General features: G+C 32.9%; 1 long non-coding RNA gene across 1 annotated transcript in view; it reads right to left on the reverse strand.

The window, feature by feature from the left end:
- Window positions 1-1,580: 1,580 nt before the first annotated feature.
- LOC149134396 (uncharacterized) overlaps window positions 1,581-13,092 on the reverse strand; it is a 51,722-nt gene continuing 40,210 nt past the window's right edge. The window contains exon 3 of the long non-coding RNA XR_016242767.1: window positions 1,581-1,674. This is a non-coding gene — a long non-coding RNA (uncharacterized LOC149134396). The remainder of the gene's footprint in view (window positions 1,675-13,092) is intronic.

Consider the following 13,092-nt stretch of genomic DNA (forward strand, 5'->3'; position numbering starts at 1 on the left):
ATGCATGTACAGGTATAAAGATTCTCTAAGGGTAGATTTAATCAAGATAACCAAACATACATGAAAATATAGAAGAAATATGAAAATATATAAAAATTCATATAAAATTATGTATGAATAAAAAATTACATGTAAGGAGTTATGTGTGGTAAATTTAGGAATAAAAACGTCAGTTTTTAAAATGGCAAACCACCTAAATCGTTTAACAATCACTTATATAAAATATAAGATGGAAATTACACTAGACATCATGTTTAAAAAAAAACCAAACAAATAAACTAGGATCTAAAAATTGGAGAATTTTCCATCTACAGGCGTTTCAGGGATACATTACTGGTCATGGTTAGAAATTAAATACTCCAAATATGTATCGACTCCTTAATCAGGATGATGTCCTCCTTGGTAAATTTCATCATAATATAAACTATCAGAATCAAAAATTTCTAATAAAATGTTTTACATCTCGTATGCAAATGATCACATGTAATCTTTATTTATATGTATTTCTATATATTTTTATATTTCTTCTATATTTTCAAGTACGTTTGGTTTTATTCTTTATACTCTTGGAGAATATTCATACCTGTAAATGCAGGATGTGTATAAATATATATGATTCAACTATTTTGACTGAATGTTTTCGTTAATGCATTCGGGAATCTGTTTGACTGCCTAAAATTTGTGTTTTCAATTTTCTCTTCTCTGTCTCTGTCTCTCTCTCTCTCTCTCTCTCTCTCTCTCTCTCTCTCTCTCTCTCTCTCTATATATATATATATATATATATATATATATATATATATATATATATATATATATTTCAATTATAGCCCCTAGTTGATAAGTAATTCTAAGCCAGAAGTCGAAACATAGAATTCCATATTAACTAGGGGCTAGAACTGAAACATACATGTAGGTTTATTTGCATCTCCCATTCTTTTTGAGCTTTACAACATTTAATTTATTTGTTTTGTTATTTTAAAAAATTTCAACAACTTTATATCATACAAATAAATCATTCATACCTCCATCTTTCTCTCTTTTCTTTCTTTTAATAGTAATAATATGTATTATTATAATATACCCTAATATATATGATAGTGATTAACCAGAGGAATTTTTTTGCATTATAAAATCCCGAATGTGGATCTAACATTTTCGAATTGACTGTATACACACAGACACACACACACACACATATATATATATATATATATATATATATATATATATACACACACAACATGCACATACACATTTATGTATGTATATATATATATATATATATATATATATATATATATATGTGTATATCTATCTATCTATCTATCTATCTATCTATCGATATATATATATATATATACACACACACACACACATATATATATATATATATACACTCACACATATACACATACACACATATTTAAGCTTATATAAATATTTATACATACAGCTATGTTATTAAGAAGAATTTTATATGCGTACACAGATACATTTCACAAGTTCATGTGCAAATATAAACTCTCAGACACCAAACAGTCTATCACTACATGAATAAAAGCAATTATTCTGCTATTCACTTAGCCAAAATATACCTTGAGGACTCTTTGCGTATTCCACTTGAGAGACACAACCAAAATCGGGGAATTCCAACTCCAGTCTCCATCACATTTCCTTGACAAAAAAAGAAAACAAAATGCTAAGTAAATAACTCTGCTTTATAAAATCATAAAGCCAAAATGATTGTTGCTAAAATGAACCTCCACCAAATCTCAGAGGTATAAGGGAATTTCACAGATAAAAGGAATTCTTCCAAGCAATTTGGTCTTTGATTTTGTGATCACAATGAAACACAGGATATTGTATATGATATTGGTGGATATCCTTAGCTATGCTTATTATTTTATTATTAATTTTTTAAAAATATGTTTTTCATTATTTATCATAGTGGATGCAGTACTTTCATTTCCATTTTTTTTTATCTTTTGACATTGCTATTGTTGTTATAATAGTTACTTTGCATTTTAAAAAATATTCTTTTAATGTTGATGTTTATTTATATTTCAATTTTTTTTGTGAGCTGTGCAAATTTGTACACCTGTATTCGAGCAAAAGACACAAATATAAATATGATACAAAAACATCCAAAGATGCCTTTAAATATGCACTCTTATACAAATGCAGTTTTCACTCTCTTTGTTCAACTCTCTCTCTCTCTCTTTCTCTCTGTCTATTTCCCTTTTTCTCTCTCTCTATGTCTATATGTTTGATTGTACTTGCTTTCTTTATACTCACTACTGTTCAGTTTGGTAAAAAGACAGACATTTTTATAATATACATATCAGTATCTATCTGTTTGTCTGTGTGTCTGTCTGTCTTCTGTCCGTCTGTTTCGCAGTCTCTCTGTCTGTCTATCTATCTGCCTATCTATCTATCTGTCTGTCTATCTGTCTGTCTGTCTGTCTGTCTGTCTGTCTATCAATCTATCTATCTGTCTGTCTGTCTATCTATCGATCTCTATTTCTGTGTCTCATTAACACACACACACACGCACAGACACAAACATGCATACATGTATATACATATCCCTCTTTCCATTCATAGAAAACCTACATGCATGCTTACTCAGAAGTATGATTTAAATGATAAACATACACACATACATACATGCATGCATGCATACATACATACATACATACATACATACATACATACATACATACATGCATACATACATACATACATACATACATACATACATACATACATACATACATGCATAAACACAAACATAAAAAACAAGCAAGGATGTAACAAGTAACAATGCCGAATTATAAGCATGGTGCATATATATCAATATATATTCATGTATGATTGTGGAAACCATGAAGCAATATGGCGACAGGCAAAACGAAATGAAAGTTTGTTCGTTTTATGTTTAAACCTTTATTAAGCAAGTTTTCCCATTTAGGAAGAGTTTAATGTAAGGTTTACACAAAAGAAAAGTTTGTGTGGTTAATGTTTCTTCCATGGCACTGTACTATTATCATTTTCCCTCTTTGTGCAATAGTGAGTGCTCTGTCTGTGTACTTTTGGTAATAATGCCATTGCTTGTCTGAAGGGAAATAAAATAAATGATATTGATAATAATCACAATGAAAATGATAAATATTGATGGTAATATGATCTCTTTTATTGGGCATTTGAGCCCAAAGCTTTGGGGACAGTGCACAGGCACAATAAAAAAAAACAACAAATAATAGACATTTAAAATAAATAGGTGATATCAACAAACACAAATATACTTTAATAAACAGATAACAATAAATAGCGATAACAGTATATGAATGTAAAGGATCCTCAAAGACAAGGGCATGACTACATTCAGGTACTGAAGGCACCTTACACACAAGCCTAGTTTATCAAAGGGAAGTACTTCGTCTCATTACTTGTCCCTGACTTAAAACTTCATATTTACAGTTGGCCTATTGAAATATACCAAAGTTGCTACTCTCATTGACCTTCCATAAAATCTACTAAACACTTTCAAATTGCTCCCTAAATTCATTCTTTTCTTTGAGAGGTACTTGAAGAAGATGATGAGGGCTCAGTCTGAGATGAAAAGTTCTGTCCTGAAGCCATTTGACAGCTTTTCATCATACAATTTTCCTTGCCTTAGCCATCAGGCAGAATAAGGCTGTCAACCACTTGACAAATCAAGGTGACAGTTCAATCTTCATAATAAACTTTACAGATAGCCAAATTTGTGCCAAATGTGGAAATAGTAACATGACACAAACCCACAAATACAACAATGTGCCAACATTGATACATACAGTTTTATTCTCCTTCATACATCTTGGATAGGTTCAGTTTTTGATGACAGCAATATGGCTGTCATCCCAGAAAAAATCCCTGTAGCACTGTCAGGGTGAAACTATTGGATTCCATAATCCCTGATTTCAAAGTCCTTCAGAAGACACTATTCAAACTGTTTTCAGTGACATGCAGATTTGCTCTTAGTTGTCACACGATGGTGGGAGGACAAGCACAGTCACACAAGCATATACATGCATACATACATTTACACACACACACACACACACACGCACACACACACACACACACATATATATATATATATATATATATATATATATATATATATATGACAGACTTCTTTCAGTTTCCATCAAACAAATCCACTCACAAAGCTTTGGTTGACCCGAGGCTATAGTAGAAGACACTTGCCCAAAGTGGGACTGAACCCGGAACTATGTAGTTGGTAAACAAGCATTACCTCTCACAACTATAGAGGAGGCTATATTGAATCACTAATAAGCAAAGTAAAATGGAAGTTTGCAAAAATATTTATATAAAATACAATGTCTAAAGATGAAATTTTTTTTAAGATTCCTGATAATGGGATGGATGTTTAAAATTTTGAAACTCTTTGTAAAGTGAACTTCGAAAAAACATTTTTGTTTTCATTACTTAATCCTGACAAAAAGTGCCTTCTGGGTGAAGCTCTGTAAAATGTGGCACTTCATGCAACAGTAATGATGTTGACAACGATGCTGCTGTTGCCACTGTTTGCAGTGATAGCAGTGGTGATGATGATGATGATGATGGTGATAGTAACAACAGTTGATTCTAAGATAGGAACAAGGCCTGAAAATGTGGTGGGACAGAAGCTTTAGTTGATAAATCTGAGGCTATTACTTTTTCTGAGATTCTAATAATTCAGGAAATCCACCACATCCATGTTCATTCTCCCCAGTACATGACAAGCTCTTTATTTTATTGACCTGCAAAGATGAAAAGCCAAAGTGACTTTGGTGATATTTGAACAGGTAACATAAAGAGCCAGGACATATAATACAAAGCAATTCCTATTTAACACCATACTTTATCAATGCAGTTAATCTATCACCTTAACAACAATAATAATAATAATGGTTTCAAATTTTGGCACAAGGCCGACAATTTTGGAGGAGGATAAGTCAATTACATCAGCCCTAGCACTCAAGTGGTGCTTATTTTATTGACCCCTAAAAGGGTTAAAAGCAAAGTTGATCTCAGCAGTATTTGAACTCAGAATGAAATACTGCTAAACATTTTGCTTAGCAATTCTGCCAGTTTGCTGCCTTGACTACTACTACTACTACTACTACTACTACTACTACGACGACGACGACGATGGCTACTACTACTGCTGCTGCTGCTGCTACTACTACTACTACTACTGATAATAATAATAATAATAATAATAATAATAATAATAATAATAATGATAATCATTCAAGGACTTTTTGAGTGGGATGGGCTACTCGACCTGAAGAAAGTTCTTACTGGGCCCTGCCTGTAAGGTCATGCACTGAAAATTTTGATATGAGATTAACACGTAGCATACATATGGTTGTGATGCATGTGCCTGGTGTACTCTTATCAGATGGGTAGTCATGATGGGTATATTGGGCTTCGTATATTTGCACCCCACTACCACTTTGATGACACTTGCTACTCTCTCACTCAATAATAACAACAATAATAATGCTGATAGCAACATTATAATGATTACTTCTGTCTAGGCACATGGCCAATTTTCTCGTAAGGAAATATATTTAACAGAATCAATCTTCATATACCAGTCATTGTTATTTAATCAACTGGAAGTAGAGGAATGAGAAGCTGTTGTTTGAATCATATTTTGAACAAGTTATCAACATGACAAACTAGACAGTGGAAAAATACGTAGTCTGAGACTATTCTATTGTTATTCTTAACTCTATTGCTTTCATCCTTTCCCCCTGTCACCACTTCCAATGCCACAACAACAAGAACAACACCTTCTATTTGTATTATACGTATAAGGTCACTCATATGTTGCAAATAATGATTTGAAACATAAACATATGAAGCGATATATAGTCGATATTGTCTTAACATTTGAACTTGACTTATGCCTTATTTTATCATTCCTCGAGGGTTTAAATGTGATGTCAATCCAGGTAGGATTTAAAATTACAATGTAAATGGATGTAATTAAACATCTGCCAATCAAACTTTCGGAATAGAAAAGTTTGAAATCTTAACCTCAGGGTTAACAATTCTGCTCCATTTACATCATATTGGGATAGTTCTATCTTAGTATATATTGAATCTTATTAATCCAGCAAGCCTGGAACCAGATAGATTCCTGAGTAGTGGATTTTCAGAACTATTACAGCTTAGGGGTAAGAAAAAGCTAAACTAATTCATATATATATAATGCTGCATTATGGATACTGATACATCTTACATAAGCTAAAACCTAGCTGTTGCTTAACTTAAAGTGCTAGTTCTTCGGTACAAGTTTATTCTACTGCAATACAAAATAAGTAGACTAAAAGAAAAAAATAAAGAAGAAAAGAAAATAGGCCTTCAGATATGTAAAAGTTAAGAACAAAATCAGTAATATTTTTACATAAATCGACTGACAAAATAGATTTTGTTTCTGTGCACAATCTACATCAAAGTTGAGTAATATCTGGGAGGTAACTTTCTTACATTCAGTATCAGTAAAATGTCTTATAATTTTTCTTTCATTGTTTCTTAATATCATGCACTGTCAAGAACATTAGTGTACTAGCATTCTAGTTATTTTTCAGTGTTGTCACTTTCCATAACAATATTAATGACTTACATTTGCGTTTTGCCATATTTGCATCACTTTGTACTACTTACCTTATATTTGCTGATATCCTACAATCAGAAATGCGTCATAAATGCAAGGTAATATCTTTACAAGCATACCAACAATCCATCACCATAAACTGTTGCAGTCACACACTATTGGTTGCTGATGGTGACATACTTGGCTAATGACTACTAAATTTAAATCTTCATCATAAAATATCAAGGCTTCCAAATTAGCAAATCCTGGGTGAGTAAGCCATGGCTGTGAAATGCAATGGTTTTTGTGTGATAAGAAGTTTGGTTCTCAGCCACGTGAGTCTAGATTCAGTCCTACTGCATAGCACCTTGGACAAGTGTCTTCCACTACAGCCCCAAGCTGACCGCCGCCTTGTGAGTTGATATGGCAGAAGTAAATTGAAAGAAGCCTGTCATATATACGAGAGTGTGCTTGAAAGAAAATATAGGAGGATCAGTTAATTATGATTTTATTCAACATATTCCCGACTCAGATTTTCACATGTAATACAGTGGTCCTTCAGGTTTTCTAAACCTTGTAAAAGAACTCAAAAGGTTAGGCCCCCAACCCAGCCTTTTGTGATATCCTTAAATCCAGGAACTTTTCAGCACCCCTCATGTATATGCATATATATACATTCACACACACACACACACACACACACACATATATATATATATATATATATATATATATATATATATATATATATATATATATATATATATATATATATATATGTATGTATGTGTGTATGTATGTATGTATGTATGTACTATGTACGTATGTATTTATGAATGTATGTACAGGACCTGTCAAGCCAAGTGCACCCGTGCCAGTGGCATGTAAAAGCACCCATTACACTCTTGGAGTGGTTGGCATTAGGAAGGGCATTTCTGTCATTAGACTGCAGCCATGCTGGGTAATTGCTTTGAAGAATTCTAATGGAATGAATTGAACCCTGTATTTAGTTTTTAAGTTTGGATCTTATTCTATCGATCTCTTTTACCGAGAGGACATAAACAGATCAACACTGGTCGTCAAGTGGTGGTGGGGTGCAAGTACAAGCACACATATATTGGGGGCGGGGTATGTATATATCAATGTATATGTGTGTATATATGTGAGTATATATGTATATATATATGATGGGCTTGTTTTAGTTTCCACCTACTAAATCCACTCAGAAGGCTTTGGTCAGCCTGAGGCTTTGGTCGGCCTGAGTCTATGGTAACTGAACCCGGAACCATGTGGCGGGAACCAAACTTTTTCCCACACAGCCACACCTGTGCCTATATTTAAATGTTCAGCAATAATATCTATGAATTTTTTACTAAGTTAGTTATACAGCCAACAATTTTGAGGTAAGGGGATTAATTGATTATATTGATACAAGTACTTTACTGATTTTGTCAAGTACTTTATTTTTATCAAACTTGGAGGGATGAAGGACAAAGCTGACCTTGGCAAAATTTGAATTCAGAAAGTAAAGAGCCAGAAGGAAATCCAGAAGGCACTTTTTCTAACACTAACAATTCTGATGGATCCCAGCTTCAAATGGGAACAGAATCTAATTTACAGAATTGGATTTCTAATGATATCATGACACTTCCAATTTCTCTAGTATATTATACCGTATGTAACACAGGTGGCTACAGTCAATCTAAATTCTCTGTTAGGTTTATAACCAATTATAAGGAATTGATTATATAGAATATTGAACTTATCAGCTATGTTCATATTTACTAAGATGATATCAAACCAAATGCAATATACCCTGATATCCATAGAACATTTGATATGATTCAATAAGAAAACATATAGAATGGTACCAGCTAGTGTTAAGCATTGTATATTTGTGGATAAAATATCTGGGTTGCGCCAAAACAATATGATGGTCATTGTGATCACGACTATCCTGTATTTATTACTGGAAATTCTGTCATAACATTTAAGACTTGAATTTCATCATCATATAAAGACAAACAGCTGTTTATTGAAAGATCCTTAACTCATACATTTATCAAAAGAAGTAGTTACATTGATGGTGATCCCTTGCAGCTTGTTTGGAAAGTTTAGTTGTTTTGAATGTAGTGTGATTGTGGGAAGAAGACATTGGCTGTTAAATTGGCTACTTATCAGATTTAACACAATCATAATATCACTCTGAGCTAAACACTTGAACTTCAGATGCAAAGTAACATGTCAGAGTGTCATTCACTCTTGAGCTTATTGCTGATAATTAATAATCTCATTAATTCTGCAATAGGGTTACATTTCAAGTTCAAAAGCAGTAATGATATTTATGAGGGCACCTTTCAAACAGATGGCTTTGAAGACTTGAAACAGCTTTTTTAAAGACTCACCTGATATATCTAGACTTTAATTAATAATACTTATCAAATGTAGGCTTGCATGTTTGCTGTATTACAATTAACAGACTTCTGGATATTACTTATTTTGTTGGTGATTTATTCCAGCATTGCATAACCAAACTAGTCCTACTTTATGGAGTGATTGGAAATACGGTTGCATTTGGTCATTGTTACTATTCCTATTGACTACGCTCTAGTTAGCTCTGATTAAATAGAATTGGTGAATTAGCTAATTAAAAGGAGCACTCAAAATGTTGCTTTTGAACATGGATTTCTTGTCTTTATGGTAGGATATGTTACCTGGATTTTATAGACAACAAGAAATTTGTTAATGATGAGTTGGCTGTTTTATTGAGCAAAATAATTCATTGACAACACAGAAGATTCATTGCTGGTTTCTTGATGTATTTGGTGCTAGGCAAAGGAAAGTTAGTAAAAAGATAAAGATGAAATAATTCGATGTAACTTGAAAGAGATAAAAGGTTACAGGTTATGGAAAGGTATGATGTTAATTTTGGTGGGAATAAAATATAATATTAGAGATTGGTCTAATTACATCACTGGAAAATATGATAGAGTATATATATATATATATATATATATATATATATATATATATATATATATATATATATAGGTGCGTGTGTGTATATGTGTGTATGCATGTACACATATGTATATGTATATATACAAAAATATGTATAGCACATACATTTATACATATACATGTGTATCAACTTGCACATCCCAAAACACATTCACACACACGTATTGTAACTCAAATGTTATTGTCGTGAATATAAGTATATGCATGATTTTGTGGTTAAAGAAGTTCACTTCACAACTGGGTTTGATATATCTAGGTCAATTTTCATTTATTGTAACCCATTTGGCTACAAATACAATGAATTACTAATAAGAAATAACAGCTTCAAGTGATTCTCTACACCGCAAAAAATTCATCAGGAAAAGGTTTGTTGAGGCATTTGAGTTGTAACAGCTGAAGCTGAAATTGTTAGCTACTATAAGGCATTTTCACATGGTTGAATTCGTTAGGAAATAACTATTATTCCGTATGTAAACACAAAGAACATTCTCTCATTTTTGTGATTTCTAAACTGAAATCATTCTATGAAAAAGAGAAATATTACACATTACATAAAATTTCTCTAGATTTGTAATTATTTTCATCTTTAATGCTCTCACTTTGTGAAGAAATATTCAATTGAGAACTAAGAAGTGTCATGTTGATGACTTCTAAAAAAGAATGAAATAGTTCTACACATGGTTACCACCAACTAGAAATTGTAAGGACTTTGTAATAAGCAAACAAAGAAGAAAATTAATGTGGGAATTCTAACTAACTTCTTCTTTGTAATTTCTTAATTTCAGATTCAAATTTCAATTCCCATTAACAGTAATGAATAACTAATTATCTCCTTTATAATAGTTGCTTTCTCCAGGGAGTTCACATGTAGTTGTCCAATACTTTAAGAGGGAAGGGGAAATCTAGTAGATGAAGACTGCAAAAAAAAATACTTCTTGTGTGTGTGTGAGAGAGAGAGAGAGAGAGAGAGAGAGAGAGAGAGAGAGAGAGAGCAAGAGTGTGTGCAAGTGTATATATATATATATATATATATATATATATATATATATATATATTTATGTATATATGGGTGGGCTGCAGCCTATGTAAAGTTGCTTCTCTCTATGCCAAAAGTTAATTTTGTCATTCAAAAAAAAAAAAAATCAACGTAATAAAAGCCAGACTGAAATAAGTATTAGGAGTGTTTGATATGACTGATTAAAACTCCATGAATATGTTGTCTCAGCATGGATAGAGTCCTATGACTGAAATAAATAAAAAATATATTCTAAGTAGAAGGTTAATAGTCTGGAAATTATAATCTTAATAATGACTTGTTTCAGACATTCAGACATTTTAAAGAAGAAAATATTATTTGTTGTTATTCAAAGTATTGATATATTGCTTTCAACTTATTTATTTTGATGTAACTTCATTTCCTTATGTGTATGCTTCTAAGAATCTTAACTCTTTCTATGATTATGTCTACACAGAAGGTTGTGTGGTTAAGACAGTTACATTAAAAGCCTTGTGAATCAGGCTCGGGCTCATGGTGCTGCAGTTTGAGAAAATATCTTCTTCTTGTGTAACGTTGTGTTACTTGTGAGTTAAATTACAATAATGATAGCTGTGTAGAACATAAGCACAAACACACACATACACACGTGGTTGTGTGTATATATGTATATATGTTTATGTATACAAATATTCTTCTTTTCTTTCCTCCTCCTCTTCTTCTTCTTCTTCTTCTTAGGTTCATTGGTGCCCTTGAGTACACATCATGCAGTCAATGGTCACCAATTATCTTTGTCTCTTGCCAACCGGTATGCTTCTTCCCAGGTACTGTTCAATCTGCGTAGGTCTTCTTTGAAGGTACTACACCATGTCTTCCTTGGCCAGCCTCTTTTTCTCTTACCTTCCAGTGGCATCCAGCCCATGTCTGTTTTGGCAAACCTTTCCTCTGGCAGTCTTAGTATGTGTCCAGCCATTCTCATTCATCATACAGTTGCAATTGCTTGCAGGGGCCTTACTCTTGCTGCTTAGAGAATGGTTTCATTTGTCACTCTGCCTTAATAAGTGATTCTTAGGATCTTTCTGAAGCACCGCTGATGAAATACGTCGAGTTGGCAGGTGATTTTTGCTGTCATCTTCCAGGTCTCAGCTGCATAAATCACTATTGCCAGTATTGCTGTTTTGAACAGATGAATCTTCAGCTCTGTACTTATGTTATTGCTACACCAAAGTGTTGTCAGTTTTCTAAATACTGCTGCTGTCTTAGCAATTCTACAACCCTTTAAGGCAGTGCTCCAGTATGGCTGCAGTCAAATGACTGAAACAAGTAAAAGCTTAAAAGAATAAGGAAATCTATTTCTCTCACCTTTATATCATTTAGATAGAGATATCTTCATAGACTTAACTCACCCTATCCAGATTAGTAGATATTGTATCAAGTGCAGTCACTTCCTACTAGTTGTTAGAATTTCAGCTAAAACAGTGGTGAACTGGCTGAATCATTAGCACACCGGATGAAATGCTTAGCAGTATTTTGTCTGCCATTATGTTCTGAGTTCAAATTCTGCCAAGGTCGACTTTGCCTTTCATCCTTTTGGGGTTGATTAAATAAGTACCAGTTACACACTGGGGTCGATGTAATCGATTTAATCTCTTTGTCTGTCCCTGTTTGTCCCCTCTGTGTTTAGCCCCCTGTGGGCAATGAAGAGATAAACATTACCTAAAACAAAGATTTTCAAAAGTGATTTTTTTTTCTTTTTCTTTTTATTGATTAATCAGGAAGAAGGGGTTTGTACCCATGATTTTAGAAACAAAAAAACAAAACTTGTCTGATAATTATCAGTGACATTGGGATACTTAAAAAGGTTTGAGAAGGGCAATTAACTATAAACATGGTCTGGTATTCAGGAAAACAAACAACAAAAAAACAAAATGATATTGCACACTTTCATACTGTTGCTATGGTAATGAATGAAATTGGGTAGGGTGGGGTGGTGTGTGGTGAATTCAGGGAGAGAGCAAACTCATCAGAAAAACATGCAAGCACAGGGAAATTTTAAAAATGTAATAAAACAGCAAAATCAAAGCAAAATAATTCAAATTAAATGTTGCCAAAAAACAATGAAGATGATGATGGCAATGATGATGATGAAGGTGTGGGTAGTGGTGATGATTCTCATTATTATCGCCAACATACTGCTAAAGTGTGAAACGTCAGAATGAACCCTGGAGATGCTCTTTGTTAAATGCACTGTACACCTTCTGATGGATGAGTGTCATGCTGCTGAGGATGGATGTCAGTGAAGACGAATGAATTGATTCTCCTTACCTAAAAGTATTGATGACTGAAATCCCTCTGGAATAGAACCATAGAACTACCATATTTACACAAAACAAAAGAGCTTCATCTACATGATCACTTGACC

The sequence above is a fragment of the Octopus bimaculoides genome, chromosome 8 (genome assembly GCF_046866305.1).
Source record: "Octopus bimaculoides isolate indiv1 chromosome 8, ASM4686630v1, whole genome shotgun sequence".
NCBI classification, from domain to species: Eukaryota; Metazoa; Mollusca; class Cephalopoda; order Octopoda; family Octopodidae; genus Octopus; species Octopus bimaculoides.